This window comes from Podarcis melisellensis (genome assembly GCF_964234715.1).
Source record: "Podarcis melisellensis genome assembly, chromosome: 6".
Classification (NCBI taxonomy): domain Eukaryota; kingdom Metazoa; phylum Chordata; class Lepidosauria; order Squamata; family Lacertidae; genus Podarcis; species Podarcis melisellensis.
In genome coordinates, this window is record NC_138538.1 from 33,293,150 (window position 1) to 33,319,518 (window position 26,369).

At 40.6% G+C, this 26,369-nt stretch overlaps 1 protein-coding gene across 4 annotated transcripts in view; it reads left to right on the plus strand.

The window, feature by feature from the left end:
• The window catches only part of NGF (nerve growth factor), a 53,967-nt gene that overhangs the window by 18,077 nt on the left and 9,521 nt on the right, over positions 1-26,369 (plus strand). The window contains exon 2 of one of the 4 annotated variants that reach the window (XM_081917433.1): positions 10,328-10,415. The exons of 2 other annotated variants lie outside the window; for them this stretch is intronic. The gene's annotated coding sequence lies outside the window, so the exon portion shown is untranslated. Of the gene's footprint in view, positions 1-10,327; positions 10,416-13,993; positions 14,015-26,369 lie in introns of those variants that run through there. One more of the 4 variants, XM_081917434.1, reaches the window with a different exon arrangement.

Genomic DNA, 26,369 nt, shown 5'->3' on the forward strand with positions numbered 1-26,369 from the left:
TTATTATTATTTTATTTATTTATATCCACCCATTGCTGGGTTTCCCCAACCACTCTGGGCGGCACCTAACCAAATATTAAAAACACAATACAGCATTGAACATTAAAAACTTCCCTAAACAAGGCTGCCTTCAGATGTCTTTTAAAAGTAAGATAGTTGCTTATTTCCTGTGTTCTACAGGGCAGGTGCCACTACCGAGAAGGCCCTCTGCCTGGTTCCCTGTAACCTCATTTATTGCAGTGAGGGAAGTGCCAGAAGGCCCTCGGCACTGGACCTCAGTGTCCAAGCTGAACAATGGTGGTGGAGACGCTCCTTCAGGAGCCGTTTAGGGCTTTAAAGGTCAGCACCAACACTTTGAATTGTGCTCGGAAATGTGTAAGATGTCCATGTATATTGCATTAGTTACAGGACAAATACATATTGGGACTAGGTCTTCCCAAGCTGTTGCTGAGGTGTTCTGCCTACCTGTGATCCTAAACATACTCCTTAGCACTTTGACTTCCAATACAAATACTTCTTTCCATGCATGACTGTGCCAGTCAAGAGGTTGGAACTCCCTCCTTAGCAATGCTTAACCTGGTATTAAGCAGGATATCTTTCAGGCAGGCAGCAAATATAATCTTACTCACCTTTGTACCTGTATATTGGAACCCAAACAGAAAAAGGTTTGGGAAGGTATGACCCAAAGAGAATAGCCAAAAGTATTACAAGAATAAACATTGTAGTTCTTGGTATACATGATAAAAGAATGGACAGATGTCATTGGTTTATGAAGGTGGTTTTCACAGCAATATTTAAAGGCCACTGTTGGATAGATCTAGGATTTACTGCACAGTCCTATGTATATCTAGGGGTGGGGGAGAAATTCAGTTTGCTAAGAATTTTAATGGAAAATTAACCTAATTTGCAGTTTCAGAAACAAAATGCCAACTGAAACATAACTATCCTTTGAAATTTACACTTCTCCAAATTTTGCAGTGCAGTCAGTTTATGGGAGGGTTATACACTCATAACTGTTCTGTTGAAATAAGAGTGATGTGCAGTGCAATCCTATACATTGTGACTCAGGAGCCCTATTGAGTTCAGTGGGACTTACCTTCAGTATTTTACCGTATTTTTCTCTGTATAAGTTGCCCCCATGTATAAGACGATCCCTATTTATTTTAACCCAAAATTAAGAAATTAAGTTATTTCGCTTTGGTGGGGGGGGGAGGTCACTTCCTCCAATCGCCCTCCCGCCTGCCCGCCACTGCCGATCACTTGCCACAGCCACTGCTGATCACACACCTTGCAGTGGCCACTAATTGTCTGCTTGCTCGCCACCACCACCAGCCCACCTGCCCACTTGCTGCAGCTGCCAATCATCTACCCGCCTCACCACAGCCACCAATCACCTGCCCAATTGCCACAGCCACAGCCAATTGTCAGCAGGCCTTACTGCAGCCACCAATCACCTACCAATCACCGCTGCCAATCTCCTGCTTGCTGCTGCCATTAATTGCACATCCCCCCTCTGCATTCACTATCCATGTGTAAGACGACACCCAATTTTTGCCTCTCTTTTTTTAGCAAAAAGCATTGTCTTATACACAGAAAAATACAGTATGTTCTATAAATACTCAACAAAAGTATCTTACTGCTTTCCAACTCCCTCCAACTTTGGCTGCTCTTGACAATGCTTTCCTTCTTTTTCATCTCAGGCATTAGTATTAGTATTTTGAGTCCTGTAAAATATAGGCAGGTTTTACTAAAACATATGAAAATTTAAGCCACAAAAGTATGTAAGGAAAGAGTATTCCGTTTACAAGCTGCTGATCTAGCCTGTATTATCAGAGCTGTATCTCAGTAGGACCTTAGTTTCTTCCAAAAATAGAAGTCAGCTTGTGATAGGAGTTAAGTGATGCCATTGTGCTCCTTCCTTTAGGGCTGTCAAAATTATTTCAAGCTGGTTATAATGTCTCTGTGTTTATAAACTCCAGCCCCCTCCATATCAACTGCTTCCTAATTTCTCACTGGTTTACAAAAGTACACGAGTTTAAATGGCAAAATACATGTAATGGCCAAGTTTTTCTATTATAAACAAGGCAATCTGGAAAATATTAATTAAAAAAATAAAGTAAAAATCAGTTGTCAGGTATCATCAACCTGTCCTTTATCCTTCAGCAGTGAATGTCTAATCACTCGCTCTAGGACACTGATAATAGTGTGAGCAGGATTTCTTCCCTGCCTCAGTTGGAACGTGCATCTTATCTTGTGCTATCGCAAGTCTTGTGTCAATAATACAATGCCTTGGAACATATTTCGTTTTTCCTGAACTAATTACAGGAACTGAGGAGTCTAAAAAAGAAACAATTTTCACTCTCCCACCCCACCCAAGACATGTCATAATTGGAATGGAAATTGCCCTCCCCAGTGTAACTAAGGACCTTAGAAAAAAGTTCCCGTTGGTGTCAATGGGACTTGTCCCTATCAAAGCTCTTAGTCACATAGGGGTGGGGGTGGGGGCAGAGGGCAACTCCATTTTGATAGCTGTTGGAAAGCGAAGTGCTGACATCAGGCAGATAAGATCTGGAATCAACTCCCTGATCAGTCCTTAAACTGACCGCATGGCATTGAATATGGCATATTATCTGTCTATCTCATCCCAGAAGTCTTAACAAGAGGGAATCAAAGTGCCATTTTGTACCCGTGTTGACTTACTCTCTTTGCATTCTCCCTCACACACCCTTCAGCCTAATTTACCACACGAAGTCTTTGAGGGGGGAAATGGAATACATGCTGCCCTGAGCTCCTTAAGGGGGCCTACATACAGTGCAAATAATGTGTAATCTGAAACCTTTAAATGCTAATATTGTGCTTTTGCAGAATTAATTTGTATGTGCCTGTGTGTGTATTCACACAGCATGAACCACTTTTAGTGGGGGTTTTTTAATTCTGACAAGTCCATATATAATGGAGGAATTGGCATAAGATCATGACTGTTCAGTTATATATCTTGAACCAATTATTCCAGATTAGTGAGGGAGGTTTGTTTTAATGCCTTATTAAATATTCCTTAAAGTGCATATAAAATGACCAGACAAGAGGAAAAATGTTTATGAAGCTTTTGCAGTGAATAGCCATGGCAATATAATGATACCAGACTGTAACCATGACCATCTGTTTTGCTGTCTAATTAATACTGACTTGCAGTAGATTGGAATATGGATTTTCCATCAGGCTTTGCCTAATTGCTGCTCTGCAGCTACATCACTGCGCATTGTGCTGACATTCTATGTTTGTGCACATCCTCACTGTAAACATGGCCTGCAGGTTCCCCTACACATTCACCTATATTTAGTGGAAGGTATAACAGTACACCCATGGGATGCGGGTGGCGCTGTGGTCTAAACCACTGAGCCTCTTGGGCTTGCCAATCAGAAGGTCAGCAGTTCAAATCCCCATGACGGGGTAAGCTCCTGTTGCTTGGTCCCAACTCCTGCCAACCTAGCAGTTAGAAAGAACACCAAAAGTGCAAGTAGACAAATAGGTACCACTCCGGCAGGAAGGTAAACGACAATTCCGTGCTCTGCTCTGGTTGTGCCAGAAGCAGCTTACGTCATGCTGGCCACACGACCCAGAAAAACTCTCTGCGGACAAACGCCGGCTCTCTCGGCTTGTAAAGCGAGATGAGCGCTGCAACCCCAGAGTCGTTCGCAACTGGACTTAACTGTCAGGGGTCCTTTACCTTTACCTTTTTATAACAGTGCAAGGATTACATGTAGTGCTGGCCGAAGACATTTTGCTGCCTGAAGTGGAGCAAAAATCTCCTTTATCCTACTAGGGCCAAACACTTTAGTATCACAGCAGGGCAGGGCAGGATCAGTGCTGGCTTTTGTTTGTTTCAGAATTTATCAGAATTCAGAAAATATCTGAATATAAAACATAGATAATAAAATAGTATTAAAACACATAAATCAACAAGAATTAAAAACTATCTGATTTGAGAAGGCTTCTGAGAAAAGAAAAGTTTTCAACAGATATTGAAAACACTAACCAATATTGGGGTTGCTTCACTTTTGAAGAAAGGGAATTACAGAGAGCAGGTGCCACAGTGCTAAGGTCACATCATGCCTTACTGCAAAGGTGTATGTCACCATCAACAGATGCTCCTCCACAAATGTAAATGACTGGGGCAGTTTCTCAGATTCTGTTGTTCAGAATTGCATAGGGCTTTATGCACCGGTAGTATAACCTTGAACCTAGCTTAGTAGCAGATTGGCAGCCAGTGCATCCCTATCAACAGAAGTGTCACATGTTCCTGATAAGATGCCTCAGAGAGCAACCATGCAGCATTATTTTGTACTATCTGCAGCTTCCCAATCAAATGCAAGTGCAGACAAAAGATGGTATTTCTCCACACAGTTCATTGTTAAAGTCTGGAATTTGCTCCCACAGGAGACAGTGAGAGCCACCAACTTGGATGACTTTAACAGAAGATTAGACAATTTCACAGAGGATCAGGCTATCAGTGATTTCTAGCCATGATGGCTATGCTGCCTTCACAGTCATAGGTAGTGTGCTTCTGAATGCCACTGGCTGGAGACCGCAGGAGGGGAACATGCTATTGTACTCTAGTCCTGCTTGCAGGCTTCCCATTGGCCACTGTGAGAAGAAGATACTGGACTAGATGGGCCATTGGCCTGACCCAAGAAGCTCTTATTTTCTTAAGGGCAGCCTGATGTAAAGTGCATTAAAGTGATCCAGTCTAGAGGTCACCACTACATGGATCACTGTTGCCTAGCTATCCCTGTCCAGGAACAGTTGTAGCTAGCATACCAGCTAGTGTCCTAGTGACTAAAGACACTTGAGCCTTCAGTGACAATGCTGGATCTAGGAGTCCCCCCAAGTTACACACCTATTCTTTCAGGGGGGAGTGCAATCCCATTCAGAGCAAGCAACTGACCAATTTCCCAGACCTGGAAACTACTTGTCCACATGGCCTTTTGTCTTACTTGGATTTAATTTCAGTTTATTGACCCTCATCCAGACAATTATTATTGAGACTAGGGATTAATTTGTGACTTGCATGGCACCTCCTGATTCAAATGCTACAGACAAAGATATATGTGTCATCCGTGTACTAATGAAACTGTGCTCCAAATAACTCCTCATGACCAACCCCAGTGGCCTCTTATAGATATAGCATAAGTGACAAAGTAGTGTCCTGTGGCACCCTACAAAACAACTCCCAGCAGCCCAAAGGGCAATTGTCCATGCCCTGGAATCAGTCCTGTAGGTAGGAGCAGCAGAGCCAGTGTAACACAGTATTCTGCACTCCCATCTCACAGAGCCAATCCAGTAGAATACTGTGGTCAATGGTATCAAAGGTCACTGAGAGATCAACAGGGTCACACACCCCATCTCTCTCCCTGTATATATGTACAGGCCTGAATTCAGATTGAAATGAATCTAGAAAATCAGTCTCATCCAAGAGTGCCTGCAGCTATGCCCTGACCACCCTCTATGATACCTTTCCCCAGAAAAGGTGTATCAGCAACAGGGTGGCAATTGTGAAGAACCCCAAAAGGGCATTTCACCATAGATATTATGAATGGTTAAAAAGGAAAACCACTCAAAGAGGAATGAAATTAATGCTGTATTTATGTTTGACAATAAAATGTTTGAAATCTGGCCCATACTTCTAGAAAGGGTAGATTTTCACTTGCTGTGCAGGCGAATACCTGTAGATGCTTTGTTTTCGTTATCAAATCCATTCAAATATCTCTTGCATCAAATTTCTAGTTATTCCCATCCTCCCCCACAATTTACCCCAGGACAATAAGATTATCATCATAATTAAATATTTGCATATTACTATTTGCCTGGCTCAGGAAGCAGGATCGGTTTCCAGCTCATGCTCTTAGTCAGAAAATAAGCAACTTACTTTGTTTTGTTTAACCATCACAGCTCCTTTAATAAGAAAAATACCACCATGGTTCCCTCCATAACCCCTTTGAGGTTCTGATCCAACTAAAACGAGTCACTTCTAAAATCCAATGAGAACATTTAAACTAAGTTTTTCCCAACTAACTTTTCCCATTGTTTCGAATGGGACATGCAGCACAATCCTGCACACGTTTACTCAGAAGTAAGTTCCATTGTGTTTAGTGGGCCTTACTCCTAGGTAAGTATGTATAGGATTGCAGTCTTAGTCACATGCAGACTTACTCAGAAGCCCCACGATGCTCAGTTTCATCAAATATGAGTTAATCATACTCATATTTGTATAAAACTTTCAAGTGCAACCCAAAATAGTACATACCCTCTCCCTACCTGTCCTATGTTCTCTGCCATGTCGGTTATTTATATTTAGCTCCTGATCCAGTATGAAACTCAGCACCTCTTAGAAATGGCAAGAACTTGCTAAATTCCTCCATCACCAATCTCTGATGATAGATTTGGGTTTTCTTTACAATATAAGATACTTCAGCTCATACAGAATAAGAACAGAAGAGCCCTCCTGGATCATTGTGAATAGAAAAGTTTTTGCTGTGCCCAGTTAATTGATGAATCAGCAGGTATATTGCCATCCATCTGTCTGCAGATTGCCAGCAAGTGATCTACAAACAGTTTGTTGAGTTGTGAAACACATTTGCTCATCACAAGCATTGGCAGACAAGCTTGACATCACTGATTATCAGAATGACACTTAAATGCTTTTTTTAAAAAAAATTAAAACTACTATAGAAACATGAGTACTACAGCACACTATATTTTAGCTGCCTTTGAAAAGTGATTGAAAACTGTAACTGTCCTAGAATGTGGCCGCCAAGTTAATAAATGAACCTGGCCACTTACCAGCAATACTAGCTGAAGGTTAGTTTCTAGTAGGAGTGTGCCTCAGACCCAGTCAAGTCCTGAATCCCAAATTGAAGTGGGACATTTTAGACAGATTTGAGGCTTGGCCAAAGCAGGGTCTCTCTGAAGTGCCCCAACTGAAGCAGAGCTCTACACAGTAGTTCGGGACCATTTGACCTTTAAAAAACTGTGAAGATAGGCTTAACTTTTTGCAGACACACTTTCATCCTGTGAAAGTAGGGGTGACTTTTATGCCAGGCTGGAGGGACGGGAGTTGGATAACTCTTTTGTGATTGACAGCTTCTAATCAGAGGGAATGGTTGTACCAAGTCTCTTCCACCAGTATTTTGGCACAGTAATATATCACCATGTTCTTTTTCCCAGGCTGATGAGGAACCATTAATGAGTACTTTTTGGGTTTGGTCAGTCAATCAGCTACAAAGCCACCTAAGAGTTACCTTGTTCAACCCACATTTTACTAACTTCGTCGCAATAATATGCTGGGGGACTTTGTCAACAGGCTTACTGAAATCAAGAGGCTTACTGAAATCAAAAGGCTTACTGAAATCCACAGCATTTCCCTGATCCTCCAAGTTTGTAATTCCATCAGAATATAACTCAGAGTGGACTGACCTTGAACAGTAGCCACAGAATGTTGACTATCAGTTGGGAAACAGAAGTGGAGGACAGGGATAGGAGTATCCCATATGTAAGTGTGTGACTGACTAGAATCCTGAAAAGGAGTTCTCAGTACTGCATTGATTTGTTACAGGGTTCTATTTGTGTAGTTGTGATACTCTTTCTTGCATTACATATGGCAATATATCAGCATGTGAGGTATTTCCTACATGTTTAATTGTGGTCTGTCTAGATAAACTGCATACTTTACATCAAAGCACGAAACAATGTAAAAGTAAAGCTGTTACTACACAGAGGGAAGCAAAAAAAAAAAAGATTATTTAATTATGCATCAGCTTCCTTCAGCCTAAATGCCTGGAGCAAAGTAAGTGAATCATACATATCACTTTTGCTTTGCTGGCAGCACATTTGATGTGATATCTTAGAGTCACTTTGCATTGAGCAAAAGTGGGAGTTCCCTCTGCTCAGCAGAAAGTGTTAGCTATAAAACTTTGGAGTAATATAATTTGGAGTTTATTGCTTTTATTTATTTCATTCCTGGTTACGCCAAATAGCAACTTGTCCTTGCTATGATATTATTGATAGGAATGTGAGCATGTATCTGCCTTAAAATAGAGTAAGTAAATTGTGTAATATGTAAACCTGGCTACCATGATCAAAGACAACAAGGGATAGTACACAACTGTATCCACAAATAAAGTAGACTTTTATTTATGCATCTCCCAGATATTTGCCAGAAAGTTGGCGGACCCTCTGTAGTAGATTGGAGGGCACGGGGATTCCATGGAGGAATGAATGGGGAAGTCTGCTCACATGAAATTGGATATCACCTATGGGTTTCCAAGAAGCATACCAGCATGTTTTGAGAAATCAGAAAGCAGAGCTATATCATATTTTTTCTACCTGTGGTCATAGGTTTGTCACAGTAACCCTAAGTGTTCTCATGACATAGAACTGAAAACCTTTCCTTAGCTTATTTCAATTTCAGTCTGTGACTTTTGTAGTTATTTATGTTCTCAGGGACATAAGATGGACACAGGAAATGATGGACAGATAAGGATTGGAGATATAGTTATTCTTGATTCTCTGGAATATGTGGGTGGCTTTTGTTAGCATTCACCATGGCATCCTTCTGAGCTATCTTGTCTGCATTGGACTGTGAAGTCCTGTGTTTCCATGGCTCTGGTCCTTTTTGTCTGGTTGGTCTCAGAAAGGGATGCTGTTTCCCATAAACATTGGCATGTGGACCCCCACAGTGATCCATCTTCTCCCCCGTGCTATTCGAACTTGTACATGAAATTGCTGCATGAAGTTAGAGCTTTGGGAGGTTGATGATACATGTCTCTATCTCTCTTCTCCATTTGATCAGAGGGAGTGGGCAGGTTAGGTCCTAAAGCAGAGCTGGAACACAGTGATGGGCTAGCTGAATCTGAATCCAGAGAAGATGGAAGAACTGTTGCTTAGAGTTTCTGTTGATCCAGGGATAAATGCACAGACGGTGGCTATGTACACACAACATTTTGTTCCAGAATTGATGGAGACTGAATACTTTTTTTTCTCTTTGTAGTCCACAAACAATCTAGATCTATTGCATATGTTTCCATTGAAATGTGCTTATTGAGAAACTGGTTTCATTTAGAAAATAAAAGCTCATTGCAGATTCATTCTGTATTACCCTACAGTGTGCCCATTTGAAAACAGAGACACTCATGTCTAATGATGTTGTGGGTGGCCTTTTACCAAGATCACAATCACCACTTCCTACTTCATTCACTTGGGGCATATGCAGGGAGGAAAAGATGTGGATAATGTAATCCAAGAGAGGGTTTTCAAACACATATCAAATAACCACTCCCATCCTTATAGATGGTAGGGTTTAGAATCAGTATAGATTGAAAGCAGTACGTTGAGAACAAACCATAGTCTGTCATGTTTTCATTTGCCTTGATTGCATTTGAGAAAGCTAATATTTTTCTGATTTGGAGAGTATATCATAACAAAAGTTGTTGAATTTTTAAAACATTGCATTTTGTTACTTAGAAATTTCCACTATTCATAGGAGTTCTTTTTTATGCTAGCTGGATATTAGGACTATTGACAACACTGTTGTTTCAATATAAGTAAATAGGTAGTTTTCCGCAGAGTTAATGATATCACATTGAGGGATGTGATATCATTAACTCTGGGCACACAATGAATTACAAGTAGTACTCTGTAATATTAAAGCTCTGCATTTGAGCAATGCTATTAATGATGTCAAATCCTGCAGTATTTCCTGCCCATCATGTGGACCTTAACCCTCAGTAGGAAGAGTTCCAGGCTTCCCTGTAGATTAGTATGATCATATCTCAGGCTCTGATTTCTGACCAGAGCCTAGTTCAGTTTGAAAGTATACAAGTCCTTCTTTCCAAACAAAGTAAATGGTAACATCAGCTACTATCTGGCCAGCCTGCACTCTGAATTCAAAGAAGAGTGTGTTCTATGAGGTGGAGCTTGGTTGTGTTCAGAGCCTCTTGTTGCAGTGTAGCTGTGTGACATAATAGTATCTTGGGACACGTCTGCAAAGTAATTTCACTGCAAAGTGATTTGGAAAGAGGACAAAGCTGAGACTGGGAAGAGGCAGGTAGCTTCTTTCTCATTCCATAAGCATGAATGCTGCCTTGCAAACCTCTTGACCTTATCCTATGATCCACCCAAATCTCCTATCTTTGATATGTACAGACAAGAACAAGCTGAAGTCTTCTGGGATTGTGGACCATGGTATCTGATGCACACTGGATAACCTTCAAAACTATTGTGCAGATGCATCTTTAGTCAGATTGTTGTTTTTTTCTATTCTCTTTCATAGAACCATAATCAAAGATGGAAGAGACCTCAAAGATCATGTAATCCAATCCCCCCACTGATGCAAGACACTCACTACTACAGCATTGCTGGTAGGTGGTCATCCAGGCTCTGCTTTAAAAAAAACCAACTATAACAAAGGAGAGTCTACCACCTTCTGAGGCAGCCTGTTCCACTGTCAATCAGCTTGTGCCACCAGGAAGTTTTTCCTAATATTTACTCTAAATACTTTTGCTTGTCATTTGAATCCATTGGTTCATGTCCCACCATCTGAAGCAACTGAAAACAAATTAGCTCCATCATTGGTGGAAGTTTCTGCAGGTCATGAAGGGCAGAGAGGAAAACACTAGTTACACAATTTGATTTCAGGACAGACTAGCACTTACTAACTGGAAAATATTTGTTTAGGTTCTGGAGAATGTGACTGCTTTTTCAGTTCTGTGTTAAAAGACTATTTAGGTAGATACATCCTGTGTTAGTATTTGTAACACATAAATAACACTACATATTAGCAGCAACCTTAATGTGACCTCTCCTCTCAAATGATTCTTTGCAAGTTCATTTGCAAACTATATTCTGTCAAATCCCTTTCCATTTTGAAAGGCCTGAACATAGGCCAGATAAAGCCAGAACTAAAAAGATCCCTGTCTTGTGTGAAGTCTTGAGATCTATACAAGATCTCAAAGTAGCTGTTTTACTACAAAGGAATTTCAGAAATAGACTGGAAAGAGAAGCTGCTGAATTGCAACTTATCACCAAACTTAAAACCATGGAGACACCTGGTCTGAACAAAGACCTTGGATTCTTATCTCATTATACATGACAAAGCCATTTTTCACCTTCTCACCCCTTGCTTTTTCCTGTAAGACCTATTGCAGTCGTTAAGAGTCGTCAACAGGCTCATCACAGTTATCTGCCAATCACCCATTCCCACCACCCTTCTGAGTAATACCCCTCCCCACCTTCTCACTATATAGAAGGGTCTGGAAACTTCTGTTTCAGTGTATCTGAAGAAGTGTGCATGCACACGAAAGCTCATACCAAGAACTAACTTAGTTGGTCTTTAAGGTGCTACTTGTGGGAAGTGTTCAGCTTTATTTGCCCTTTCTCAGGCCTAAGACTACAACCCATAGCTACTTTCCCTCCCTCTGATTAGTACAGCATGCTAAACAACTGAATATCAGAGATAAAAACCTCTGCTGAGCAGTGCACAAGATTCCAGGGGTCTTGGTACTTAACTAGGGTTTGTGTTTCCTTCAGAAATGAGGCACAATGGATACTATAGTGGTTTATTTACACTATATGGTTTATTTACACATCTCTATAACCTGAGCCTACTTATGGAAGAAGGTCAGTGCATCAATATTCCAAGAAGTTTCTGTCCCTCTCATAAAATATCAACATCTCTCTCTCCAGCATACTGCTTATTACCATCAACCTACCTTTTCTAAAACTCTGGTATTGTCTTTTGAACTAACTCTCAGTTGGAGGAGGTAGGCTTCCTAAAGGATCATTAGGAAATTAGTTTTTACATGTGTTGATGGCCTAGGATTAAACGGGGTAGCTGATACACCATTTAGGAAGGTGTTCTAGGTTAACATATGCAAATTCCATGGGATTAACATTGACTAATGCAAATCTAGAATATGTATTTTAGCACCTATAAATCTATTATTATTATTATTATTATTATTATTATTATTATTATTATTATTATACCACCCTTCATCCAAGGACCACAAGGCAGTTTACACCATATAAATCTATAACTATACTGTAGCTAAAATGGGGTATATGACTGAGAGAAGGAGAATAAGGGACTATTTTGTAATAATCTGAAAACCCTTTTAGAAGACATCTGAAGGCAGCCCTGTTTAAGGAAGCTTTTAATGTTTAACAGACCACTGTATTTTAATATTTTGTTGGAAGCCGCCCAGACTGGCTGGGGAAACCCAGCCAGATGGGCGGGGTGTAAATAAATAATAGTAGTAATAATAATTAGATAAAAAGAATACCTTTGTTCTAGTACAAGATGGTGAGGGAAGGTGTCAGCCAAAAACTAGGAAAAAGCCACTCCATAGCTTCCTTTTTAATTGTTATCCACCCATCCCCTTTTCATTAGTGTATTCCATGGGCAAGAAAACTGACTGTGTTGTGAGGTCTATAACAGCTGCCTTCCCTCCAGAAAATGAGAACACCCACTCTCCCCTGTTCTCCATTTTCTCTCCCAGGAACTGAGAAGGTCCTGTCAAAACTTGGATTATATTCAAGCCTTTCTCTCCTTAGCTTCCTTCCTTGCTTCACCCCTCTTTGGGAGTCATGAACCAGGCAACAGCGGATGGCCTGTTCTGGGCTTGTCACCTTCACACTGAATCCAGTGTAGAAGGAAAGGTATTTCTGGCTTGATTGGGCTCCCTCTTGGTTTCTGATTAGACTTTAGCTAACACAGCTGGAAGCCTTTGTGAATGAACTAACTGTGTTGGAAAAACAAAGAGGTTCTCCTGGGCTATGTCATGACCTCACAATAGAGTAGTTAGCACTTACATAATGCCATCTTTTTGCAGCAGGGAAGGGTACACATTTGTGCTTGCCTGTTTCACAGAGAAAGTAATAAGCATGGTATGCGTAAGATAAAGGTCCTCCAAAGTAACTAGGAGGATGCAGGAAATGGTCTAGAGTGGGGACCTTAGGTGATGGAGGTAATCCACTCATAACATGTTTTGTTTGTTTTCACTTTGTTTTCCATTTTAAAATTGCTGCAGGCTTAGATTGGGTTGTATACATATAGGTAGAAATCCAGCATTTGACTTTTCCTTGTCTTATGGAATATTTCAGAAGTGGAAATCAGCCAAGCCCCACAACGAATGCACTGTGTGCTGATGGGTCTCAAACACTCACTGAGTTAGGGACTTCCCCTGCATGTGAAGATAGGCTGTGACAGATTGAGCAGATGAGACCAATAGTGGATCCAACAGTCAAGATGGCAGTTTTTGCACATTCTGTGGAAGAAAATGAGGGGCAAATGGGACTCATCGACCTGGGAAGGTAGCCCACCTAGGAGAAGGAAAACTCTGATCCTAAACCTCAGGATCTAAACCTTTTCTTTCAGGAGAAGAAAAGGCTAAAGGGTCACCCTACACAAATCCAGAGTGGAATCCCTAAGACAGTTGGATGGTGCCATGTATGCCTCTTCCAGGCAATTTCTGCAGCTGGGCTGGTGCCAAACATATTGCTCTGCTTTCATATGAACCACATCAGGGTGGCTGAGAGGGCGTGGGTCTCCATACACACTGCTCAGGCTTGCACCTCAGGGAGGTCCCTTCAGTGCTGCTAACGCAGCAATGTGACTTCACCCCTGGAGGTGTACTCCAGTGTACTCAAGATAGACAGATGCCAGAAACAACATGTACTTTTAGTTGAGATTCCTGCATTTTATGGGGTTGGAGTAGATGACCCTTGGGGTCCCTTCCAGCTGTACAATTCTATGATTATGTGATTCCTAGACTGAACACAACTAGTTGTAAACTTCTGTGCCAAGCTTAGAAAGTGAATGAAATGTTTTGAACTTGTGAATATTTTCTTCTTCTTCTTCTTCTTCTTCTTCTTCTTCTTCTTCTTCTTCTTCTTCTTCTTCTTCATCATCTCACTTCCATTTCAAGTTCTCTCCAGCATTCTCTTTTGTTTGCTTCCTGTGAGTAGATTAGAACCTGCATATGTCTTAAGTATTTAAATAGGGTGATACATGTATTTCTAAAATAAAATACCATATGCAATTAAATACCGTATGCAATTAAAAGTTGAACATATAGACAAATAAAGAGGGTTGTTTGAGGTCATTATTTATCATCTCATATTTGGAGGAATGTATCGACTAAAATATGTGGCTGCAGGTTATACAACAGGGTGAAGTCAGAACCTGCTTAATTAATCCTTCAGCAATTATAATTTACAATAAAATAGCTACCCTTGATTGCACACTCTAAAACTGGTGCACCATTTTAAAATTTGTGACAAAGGCCTAACCCGAAGTATTCATTGCAGAGTAAATGCTACTGAGATTTGGATCTCTTCATCTGTTTGATGTACACAGTGAGTAAAATGTAAAGTAACATGTAATTCAAGCTTTCATTAGATTTTCCCTGTTACCTTTTTTCCAACACAGCAAGTGTATTTCAGAGTTGTAACATGAGGCAACAAAGAAAGAATTCATTTAGTAGAAAAAGCAACCCCCTCATATGGGTAACAGACCTCTCTCATTTAAAAACAGGAAAGAATCTCCTTGAAGTAACCAAACAAAAGAGGGAATGCCTCTACTATGAAGGAGACATACTGTTTGTCATGAAGTTAGGTTTTGGAGTTTTCTTCTTGATCACCACGATTCATTGTCACTATATGGTGCATGCTGAGTTGAGTGAGTTTGTACATACCTCTCAACTAATGTGAGTCTTTGAAATGAAAATTAGTGTCAAAGCAATGATATTTTTCCAACGAACTGTTCCCCAAATTTTTTTTTACAAAGTGTGTGTGTTTGTGTGTGTGTGTGCACGCGCATGTGTGTGCATGCCCAAGGAACATGGGGTTGAGGATGAAAGTTGGGGTGCAAAAGGGGTTGCAGAATAGGAGGTGGTTGTGACTTCATAATTGGCCAGAAGGTAAAAAGGGTGCTTAGTAGTCACGTTGTTTAAGAGGAAGAAAGTGGGCATTATAAAACTTGCCGTGCCTGAGCCTACAGCTACTCAATTCATTGCCTCCAGTAAGAGAAAGCTGGCGACAAGGAAGGAAAAGCCTTCTATGTGGAAAGGGGTGGTTTGTGTGCAAGAGAATACTTTAAAAGGAAAAAATAGACCTCTTTAGACAATTTCAATAATAGGTAGTTCCTGTCTGTAGCCTGCAGGCTTTTATAACCATGTGATTAAATATTTTAATTTAATTTAACTCATTGCCTGCAAGTTTTATAATTGTATAATTAAAAAAATTTTATATGGTCATAGAAGGAGCCTGGTTAGAAACAATACCCATGTTACCACAACCTCAGCTCCACCCTGATGATTCATGGGATTTGCCCTCACCTTTTTGAACTGAGTGGCTTTTGTCCATGTGCGATAATAGTTCAGTGATTCCTTGGCCTCAGTACATATTCCAGGGTATCCAGCTGCTCAAGTCCTTGCTAACTAGTATTGCCAGTTTCCACATGGAAGCAAACTCCTGTTTAAAATGCTCCATAATATATTGTGATGTATTTCATAATTTTGGAGTTGTCCATTAGTATTTATTTTATTGTGGGCACATTCTCATGCAGAGGCAAGATGTAAATTTAAGAAATAAATGAGCACAAGGCATGTTATCAGATTTGACATTCCTCACCACAGTTGCAAGTTATCCAGGCAGTTTTAAAATGGGATATAGTTAGAAGTATTATTTTTAGCCCTGCACAAATATGGGTGAATACAGAAACATAATGATTTAATCCACAGGTGGGGAACCTGTGGCTACAACTCCCATTATGCCTCTCTCTTGGCCATGCTAGCTGGGGCTGGTGGAAGCTGGAGTTCAGCAACATGTCTAAGAACATGCATGCAGTGGCGTAGCGTGGGTTGTCAGCACTTGGGGCAGGGCAAGTAATTTGCGCCCCCTAACCCGTGGATTTGCGCCCCCTAACCCTAACCCCCAAATGTTGCGCCCGGTGCAGCCAGCCCCCCCTGCACCCCCCACGCTATGCCACTGCATGCATGCTTGTCTGAATAAGACCTTGTAGAGCAGCCTGAAGCTCCTTCATCCCTGGATCTGATTTGATCACTCTTCCCATGTTTTCTCTAGATGACCTATCGCTCCTTTGGGATGCTGTAGTATAATGCTGCAGCTTTTGCTTACACAGTTTGACCTTAAGTGACCTCCTTATATTCAGAGCTCAGGCCGCACACATTTTGATGACCCTCACTTTCAGGCCAGCCCACATGGTTCTTGACCTAAACTGAGTTTTGACCATGTGTCCTGCAGTGCCTTGTCTGTACTGGGGTCAGAATGGCTGATAAACCTCTCAATTCAACCTACTGCTCAGGCGATAATAAAATCCATGCGTTTTCCACTAGTATATTATGGCACCGAGTGATTTATTTTAAATATTGGAGGAGATACTTACACAGGGCAGATCGCAACAATTCTTGCAGTCACAGAGAGAACAACTCTCATTACAAGAGATACAGACTTAATCTGGCCTGAGGATACATTGGTATAGTTGAATCATGTCTTTTTAATTCGCTTTTTAAAAAATCAAGGTATTTTGAACTTTTACCAAAGCTTAAATGCTCCCAGCAATGCAAAATACTAGTTATCTAGACTGAATCATCTTCCGAACTAGTTTTGCTAGCAGATTGTTTGTGTTTGTTTTCATGCCTTTCATATACTTACTCCATGTGCTTGTGACCATACAGCTATCTGGAATCCAGAATAGAAGAATTGTTTCTCTCCCTTTTTCCTTTACTTCTGTGTGGTTGCCAAAACTACCTGGCTTCATGCCCAGCTCCTTAGATGTACCCTATCCCTCCAGTACTGCAGGTGCATTTCTCGTCTTGCCTGAAGAATAGTACACAAGCCATCTGCTCTTAGTGTAAGGAGGCATTTTCTCCTGGTCTGGAATGTGGCCATTAACTCATTCCCTTTCACTGTTTTGATAGGCCCCCTGGCATGCTGGGCCTTAACAGTGCTAATTTTAGAACTGTTTGTTCTGCGGAGGTCATTTTTGTCTTGAGTATCGAATTTGGATTGCACTATCTCTTCTGTCAGAGTCGCTCAGCAGTGGCTGTGTCACCCTGTTAGCACTTGGGATTGTCAAAGACAACTGCTTGGCCCTGTGGCAGACCATTAACAGAATCGTAGTGCCCTAGAGGTGATGGGGTGCCAAATACAGTTGCTGGTCATTAGAAATGTGTATACTCTTTTTATCTATCTAGCACTCTCTCTCTCTCTCTCTCTGTGTGTGTGTGTGTGTGTTGTGTGACCATAAAATTTAGAAACATTATTAATGGGTATTGGAAGCCTGTCTTTGTTTCTTAGCGGCACTATTTCACAGCGCCGGGTTTTCCAGAATCAACATTCTCCTTTTTTTACTGCTCACTTTTATGAGATTACCCTTAAGGCTGATTCTCTTTACCATCATTTTCTCACCAGATGAACTTGGCTTCCAATGCCACCAAAGCCCCAGCAATGCTTGGAGCCTGATTTTCAATATGATTCTCAGAAACAGAGCATACTGTCTGCCAATCAGGTCACCCGCTATTCTTGCTATAGAGTCTCTCTGGGCTGGGTGCTGGAAATGTAGAGGCGGAATGCTTAATATCTTAATTATCCACACCCAGCAATCTGTAAAGCAGAAAAATGCACCCGCCCTTGTTGCTGTGCTTTGTTGTTCTAAATAAATAACACATTCTTGTAGAAACATTTTACAGCAGTGGCACTGGGACCACCTTGGTAAAAGAGCAGCGTGCTGCATAGCTCAGCACATATATAGCTATGTGCATCTTTAGCTGTACAGCTAAGCACAAGAGGGACTACAGAATATATGACCATAAATTTAAATTTATTGTTGCCCTATAAACCTTAGAAGGAAGGAATGTGGTTTTATCTCATCTCAGAGCAAAGATAAAGTATATATTAAGACAGAGTCACGTGGTGCTGTTTACTAGATGAACAGAGATACAACTGCCAACTAAGGCTGCAATCCTTATCTCACTTACCTGGGAGCAAGCCCTGTTGAAATCAGTAAGACTTACTTCTGAGTAAGCATGGTTAGGATTGTGCTGTAAGTGACTCATTCACGCCTTTGACGTTTACCCCTATAATTTATGCACCCTGTCCAAATGCTTTGATTTTGGCCTATATATTTGCAACAGTCCAGCTACTATGCATAGAAGAGATATTTCCGGAGAGGTGACCTTGCTAGTCCATTGCAGCCAGCAAAAATTGCAAGAGTCAGTATTTTCACATTTAAACTTTAAACTATTGACCCAGTTTGCATGTTACACTAAGGCAAAACATGGTCTAGAGCAAACGGTGAGGGGAGATCCCAGAAAAGAGATCACAGCCACTTTGTTTCTCCCTGATCAGCTTGCTGCTGGGCTCGGCTGAGCTGGAGTTAGGCCATGGTCTGGCTTACCATGTTCAAATCCAGACTTGTGCTTTTGTACTCTCCAGACAAACCATAACTTATAGCTCACAGTTCAGTTTGCCCAGACTGAGCTAAATCATAAGGCCAGATCCATATATATAGCATTCTAAGCCAAACAGTGGCTTAGCTCAGTGCTGAACTAAGTGTCCTCACGGTTTAAGTTTTACCTGGAAAGTAGTGATGTCCTAATAAAAATGGATTAAAAAAAATAAATAGTGATGTCTGGGAATCTGAAATCCATCCGCAAACTCTTTTAATCCTATCATTTCTTATGTCTGTTCTTGCCACAGCCACCACCTTTATTGCTACATCAAGTGCCTTTTTCCTCTTGTATTTCATTCCTTCTAAAGTGATCCTGGGCAATCGCACCACCACATAGCCCATCATATTTAGCTGTATGCTGGTATTATTTCTAAGGGTATAATGTAGACCATTATGGTGACAGCAGTGTTTCTTGTACTGGTCACATTGGTTAGAATGGTCCATCTGTTGTTAACACATAGGAAGGGAAATGCATTGGACTTGTTTTTCATGGAGTGCTTATGTTCAGTGTGGTGTAGTGGTTAACAGTGGTAGACACGTCATCTGGTGAACCGGATTCGCTGCCCCACTTCTCCACATTCAGCTGCTGAGTGACCTTGGGCTAATCACACTTCTCTGAAGTCTCTCAGCCTCACTCACCTCACAGAGTGTTTGTTGTGGGGGAGGAAGAGAAAAGGAGATAGTTAGCCGCTTTGAGACTCCTTAGGGTAGTGATAAAGTGGGATATCAAATCCAAACTCTTCTTCTTCTTTTTTCAATTGTACATACCATACTTTTCTGTCTATAAGATGCCCCAGTGTATAAGACTACCCCTATTTTGGGGGACTCAAATTTAAAAGTTGTGGAGCTTTTTTGCGGAGGATTACCCAGGGTTGTGGAGCTTTTTTAGGGGGGATTGCCAAAAATTGCTCACCCGCACGTGTCAGTCAATCTGCTTCCCGTCTGTCCATCAACTCCCATCTGTCCCAGGAGCTGCAAATTGCCTGCCCAACTGCTGGAGCATCAGCCACTCAACACCACCTATTGACACAGCAACCAGTAACACGCACAATAGCTGCTGACAGCTGTGGCAGTAACCAATCAAATGTCCACCCTATGCACTACCCATGTATAAGACGACCCCCACTTTTTAGCATGATTTTAAAAGAAACAAACATAGTCTTATACACGGGAAGGTACGGTACATTTGTGGAATAATGTTGCCTAAACCAGAATTGCTATCTTGTCTGTACATACACATGGGCATACTTACATAATAGTATTCATCAATATTCTGTACACCCCTCCCCTCAGTTACTCTAACCACACACCATAAGCAATGGCAGAAATAATGTAGGACCTTCTACACCTGTGCAAGCACAGATCCTCAATTTATTTCAAAAAAAATGTGTGTATTTATCTCCGTATCCCTGATCTGTATACTTGGCTGAACCTTTATTGAGCACCAGAATCTCAGGGAGTTCATAATGTAGTCCTTTGGGTTCATTAAAGAGGAAGCAAGCAGCCTTTTTCCAACACCCATGCAAGAGAATTGTAAGCAGATGCTTTAACACACATTTCATTGTTAAATAGGCATTGTTCTCAAGTTTGTTACTATGGTGTTGGCTCCGGTCTGTTTATAATCTGACTCAATTTCATTGTGCTTGGTGATAAAATCTCTGAAGTCTATAGACTCTGGCAGGGCTTGTTGTCTCAACTCTCATTGAGGGAGCATTAATTGTGGAAACACTCAATACCATCTGTGTAATTTATACCTAAGGAAGTGCATTTACTACTTCATAAGCCCAATGTATTTTGTGAATTTTTAAAATAAATAAGCAACTTCAGTAACATATAATTTAGCTCCGTGCATTTTGTTTGCTGACATACGTTCCAAAAACTCTGATCCTTCAGTGATGTGCTTTGTAATGTGTTTTACAGCACAATCCTACATGTTTAACCTGAAGTTACGGTACTTCCATTCTGTTCAGTGGAACTTAATGATTAGTCAACAGTGCAATCCTCAGAAGTAAGTCCCGTTGAGTTCAATGGGAATACAAAAATGAAGAGTTGAGTAACAGAAGTGCTCCAACCTTAAGATACTTGAGTCTACTCTTAAAAGTGTCTTCCTGGAGATTTTAAATACTGCAACCAGCATATTCAGCATGGGTGGGAGTAAATGGCACATCACTGAATTTAAAAAAAATGAAAAGGCTCTCTTTCAACAGAGGAAACCGTATAAATACACATGCTATGTGGCTATCTCTGTTAATTAGAAGCAAGGGAGAATTGCTGGTATAATATACAGTGTATAGAAGAAAAGGAGAAAGGAGATACAGATGCTGTTGGAAGATTCCCCTTCATTTGTTTCCAATAAATATTTGCCAGATTCCCATGGGTGATGCTTATGCAAACTAGGGGCTGTATCATTAATTACATTTGCGATTTGAGGAGTGTCCTTATATAAACTCAAGACCTTAGCTTTCATTTTGTGCTGAGAACTGTGCAACCCCAACAGTGTGGCTGCAATTACAACTCAGGTTTTAATATAGTTTCCTAGTCTTTTATGTTTCAAATTATGAGCAGTGACAAAGCAATGAAATCACCCTTTTAACAGAGCTGCAAAATGAAAGGAGTAAGACCTCAAAAGGGAAACAGAGTATGCAGCTCACAAGGGAAATGTGGATAAGTGTGAAAACATTCCAGCCAGGCACAATGAGAATTATGAGTTGTTAATAGTTGGAGCACATTTTGGCTCTTTCAGGTTATTAACGGGAACATTTTAGAACTCATGTTTGCATCGGAAATAGCAGTTTATCAGCATTCATATCACATAATCAGAACCCCGCAAAAAGTCAACTGTGCTACATTTTGAATGCATATGCATGAATCTAAATGCAGATATCTATGATTTTTCAGCTAGAAGCAAAAAGGAGAGGGAAGAAAGTGGGAGAGATTCTTTCACTCGAAAGGTCAGCCATCAGAGCAATGCTGAATTTTCATTCTTTAACATTTACAAGGAGTAAAAAAGTATTCTCCAAAGCTTTGCTTTCAACTTTTTCATGTGGTTTTTCATGTCTGTTCAAAACCATTGCTCTCATTCTGCTTCTGTTCTGGTGTCACCTTTAAAAAAAATTAACTGTGCTGGTTCATTCTCCCCCAGTGCATGATTTTAGCTGGTCATGGTGAATATGATCACATATAGTGAGTATGAGCACATCATGTAGTCATGTATCTGCTAACACCAGTGAGTGCAAAAGAGAAGCTATTGTCATTGAATGTGCATTGGAATGCACATTCAAGTACACATCCTACTTATAGCACTAATTGTCAGAATCCATTCTCAGCTCTAGGGACGCGGGTGGCGCTGTGGGTTAAACCTCAGCGTCTAGGACTTGCCGATCGCATGGTCAGCGGTTCGAATTCCCATGGCGGGGAGAGCTCCCGTCGTTCGGTCCCAGCTCCTGCCCGCCTAGCAGTTCGAAAGCACCCTTAAGTGCAAGTAGATAAATAGGTACCGCTTTATAGCGGGAAGGTAAACGGTGTTTCTGTGTGCTGTTCTGGTGCCGGTTCGCCGGAGCAGCTTCGTCACGCTGGCCACGTGACCCGGAAGTGTCTGCGGACAGCGCTGGCTCCCAGCCTCTAGAGTGAGATGAGCGCACAACCCTAGAGTCCGTCAAGACTGGCCCGTATGGGCAGGGGTACCTTTACTATTCTCAGCTCTACATATCAGTGTTCATTCAACTGCATTCCATACCCAATGTTCTGTTTGGTAGATTCATTGCCACACCACAAGCTTGGCAAAATAGAGAGCATCGTTGCAGTTGCTGAGGCAATAGAGATGCCCCTGTAAATACTGTATATTCCGGAGGTCCGTTCTTAACCGGAAACTGTTCTTAACCTGAAGCACCACTTTAGCTAATGGGGCCTCCCACTGCCGCTGCGCCGCCGGAGCACGATTTCTGTTCTCATCCTGAAGCAAAGTTCTTAACCCGAGGCACTATTTCTGGGTTAGCGGAGTCTAACCTGAAGCGTATGTAACCTGAAGCGTATGTAACCCAAGGTACCACTGTATATTTGGAGCCTAAATCTAGTCTCCTACCAACAAACTGAAAGCAACATTAGAAAAGTAAAACAGTTTATCTAATTCAAACTGATCATAAAGATGATAACAGTATGTTTTGTGTAACATTATATTTTACTGAGTGGGAGGTGTTACATAGTAGTAAACACATAATTTGAGATATAGTTTTTCATTTCCACTATATATTTTCTACAGCATCAATAGGCATATCTACCTTGGAAAATTGAAGATCGACAAAGGGAAGTATCTAGGGATGGACAAACAAACCCATTTCAATTCTACGTCAGTTTCATTGGTGCTCAATCATAGGTCTGTTCTGGCCTGCTGTTTTGCAAATATTTTGAAAGAGTATATTAATTTATATTTAAATTGTAAACATTTTATACACATTCTTCTCTTAAGATGCATGTTCTTGTTTCTACTCTTTACAAAAAAATGCACAAGTTTGTGCATTTTTCATACTGAATGCATCACAAAATCTGGAAAAAAATAGTAATTTGGCTGATAGTTGTTTTATAATGTGCAAGCAAGTTGAAGGCTTAAAAACTGGGCTGGTCCATTGCAAAAAGCAGACCAAACTTCTCCTTCACCTTTAGAAATAACTAACCCAGGAAGAGGCAGAAACCTGAACTGTGTTAACTTCAACAGTATTAAGCCTGAGATCATAACATGGAAGTCAAAAGCTAGATTTTTCAACATAGTTGAATTGGACTTCTTTCAGCACTTGAATTCTGCATGATATGACTGGTTTGGGGGTGCCAGCAGACTCTATTAAGAAGTTACACTGATTTTTCTTTCCCCAAAATGGGTGACTAAGCTCTGGGCATTGGCTATAATTGAAACAAGAAAGTCAGTACAGAGAGGGAGGGCATCTGCAGTTTCTGCTGGGAATTGTATGAATTCATGTTCCTTTGAGTCTTAAATATCTAAATTGCATGGGGTTAGTGGTGAGGGAGAGAGCGCCTGGTTTCCTTCATTCTATAGGTGTGGGAAAAAAAGAAATCTGCTCTTAATCTCAAGGATTCTCTTACTCAAATAAACGTAGTCTCTTGAGGCAGATGGGTTCTATGGAGCTCTTGTTAACCCCAGAGCCAATTCCCTGGGTGGAGAGCTGTCCTTTGTTCATGATGTCATGGTCAAATGGAACCAGAAACACGAAACACTAGAAGATTGTGAGCTTTTTTTGTTTTTGAAATGTAATTATATGCGTATCGAGGAAATTTAGGATAGCAGGTTTTCATCTCCCCCCTGACCTTTGCTACTGAGTTAATGAAAGGGTAGATGGATCCACTTTGAATATGAGCTTCAAACAACCCTTGATAGCTCAGTCTTTATTACAGCTAACCATGTTGTTGACATTTTGTCAGATACCAAAGGGTGGGTTGGGGTGTGTGTGTGTGTGTGTAAATAAATAAATAAATATAAACATTTGTATGCTGTCTCTTCACAGCTTGAGGCAATATCACATTTGTATGCTGTCTCTTCAGGGCTTGAGGCAATATCTAGCAGATAAACCATCAACTGTAATAAAAAAGGAACATTTAAAATAACAGTGCGCTTTCTAGCAGCGTACGATAGGACCAAAACACCCTTTCCACAGCTGTAGGACTCCTGGATGAGGTAGACTTTGTGTCCATTTGCAAAAGCCACCAGAAAAGTACAATTTTCTGTCTCATTCAGCAGGTTGTGCCATAACGCCCGAGCAATTGCAGTAAGAGTCCTGCTCCTCTTCACCAATTATTCTTTTTTCATGCACTACAGCCAGTCAGAGCCATGACAGAGGTTATTTTGCTATATCCTTCAATAGCTATTTACATTTTATTGAATGATCTAAAAGCAAAACTGGGATTCTGAAAACCAAAAAGAAGAAAGAAAATGTAGACTGGATGCCAGCAAAGCTCCGGCCTCAACCTATAAAAGTGAACAACTAAAGGGGGGGGACATAGGGAGGTTAATAATGGAATAATGGAGGTTAATAAAGGATCACCACTGCATAGGGACTGGCAAATACATGTGAAGCACTTGGATGTGAAGAAATACTTGTATTATAAAGTGTAAACAGGCATTGCAAGGACAAATACAATTTATACAATAGTCAATTAGCACAGTGTTTATGGGGAAGTTGGAGGTGTTGCAATGAGCTACACAGGTAATTATAGTAAATAAAACACATTCCATTTTATGATAGAGTCAACCTATTAATCCACGTTGAACTCTGCACTGAATGATGAATTATTATGAATGCAGCAAGTAGCTAAAGTAGAGGCAAAAGGCAAAAATTCTTGGCTTACAAACTGGTGGGTTACCAGTTTAGTGACTTGATATGGGGCCCCAGTTTTCTTCTTGAGCTGTGCATAGTTCAGCAAGCATGCCTAGAAATTGTGTTCTGGCATAGTAAAAACTCTCTCAAAAGTGAAAATCAGCGTAGCAATTTCAGTCCACTCACAAATTTTGCATCGTGTGTGTGTCTGAGGGTGGAAGCAAGTAAGGGAAATCTAAGAGCCTATTACTGCGAGATAGTAGACAAACCTACTTTCATTGGCATGGATATAAGAGAATTATCGTTCTATTTACTTTATTTTTTGGCATAATTTAACAGCCTAGGACTATAATGTGTAATTGCAGAAGCACTCAAGATACCACTCTTAGTTAAGTTTACCATCACTGAGGTCCACTGAGGCTGATTATGCTCAACAACTACCATCTAATGCTCAGAGAAATAGAGAATTCAAAGGATTTGACATAAATGTTATGTACTGGCATTCATCTTGGAGAAAACACATACTGTGATCATGTGTACAGTCCAGCATTAAATATGGAATAGTATTCCATAAAGGCAGTTGGGTTTTATTTTTAGTGGTCTTCCAGTTTTGGTTTTCCCTGCCCTAATTTTTGTGACCCGTTTCTGGTTGTGTCCTCTGCATGAGCAAAGAGAGCAAACCTTTTGGAGGTGGAAGCATATAGCTGTTTGCTATTAAACTAAATGGATTTCAACTAGTTCAAATAGCAAGCAGGGGAAATCATTTATATCTGGATTGACAACTTGCAAAGAAAGATTTCATTTCAGCGAATGATGTTAATCCCTGAGAATTGGACTGACAATGGAAACACTGACAGATTTTTATCCTTAGCATCGTTTGCTTGACACTGCTTCATTTACTGGATTTAGCCTTCATGGTGAATCCAGAAAATATAGACGACAAGAACATTGAAAAAAACTGCTGAAACTGGAACTTTTTTCTTGTGGTTATAACAAGCCGCCAGTTGAAACAGAGGCTCTGTTTTCTTAGGGTGGCAGTGCTTGGAAATCCAATGAAATTATTTTTGGCATAAACCCGTAATAGTAGCTCTGTGGTTATCATTGCTTAAAGTGGTGGACCTAGAGCAAAACCATTGTTTTAATAGGATAGTCCTACAAAGAATGTAATTTTGTACATTCTGTGTGGCATGAGCTTTTTCTGTTTTGTGGGAAGAGAACAGCAGCCAGCTTTTGTTCTGAAACAATTCTCATTGATGAAAATTGAATTCCAGAACATTGGGTACAACAACCTATCTATTTATCTACTTTATTTCAGAAATTTGTAAACTGCACCTTCATCCAAAAATGGATTTTAGGGCAGTATACGATCTATAGATATAATATGAAACATAAAGAATACAATAAGATTTAGAGGAACACAACTATTTAAATAAATTTTGAAAATACTATAGCATAAAATGGCTAGTCAAATGAAAAGCATGGCTTTCCCAGCATCTTCAGACTGAGGAAGACTCCCC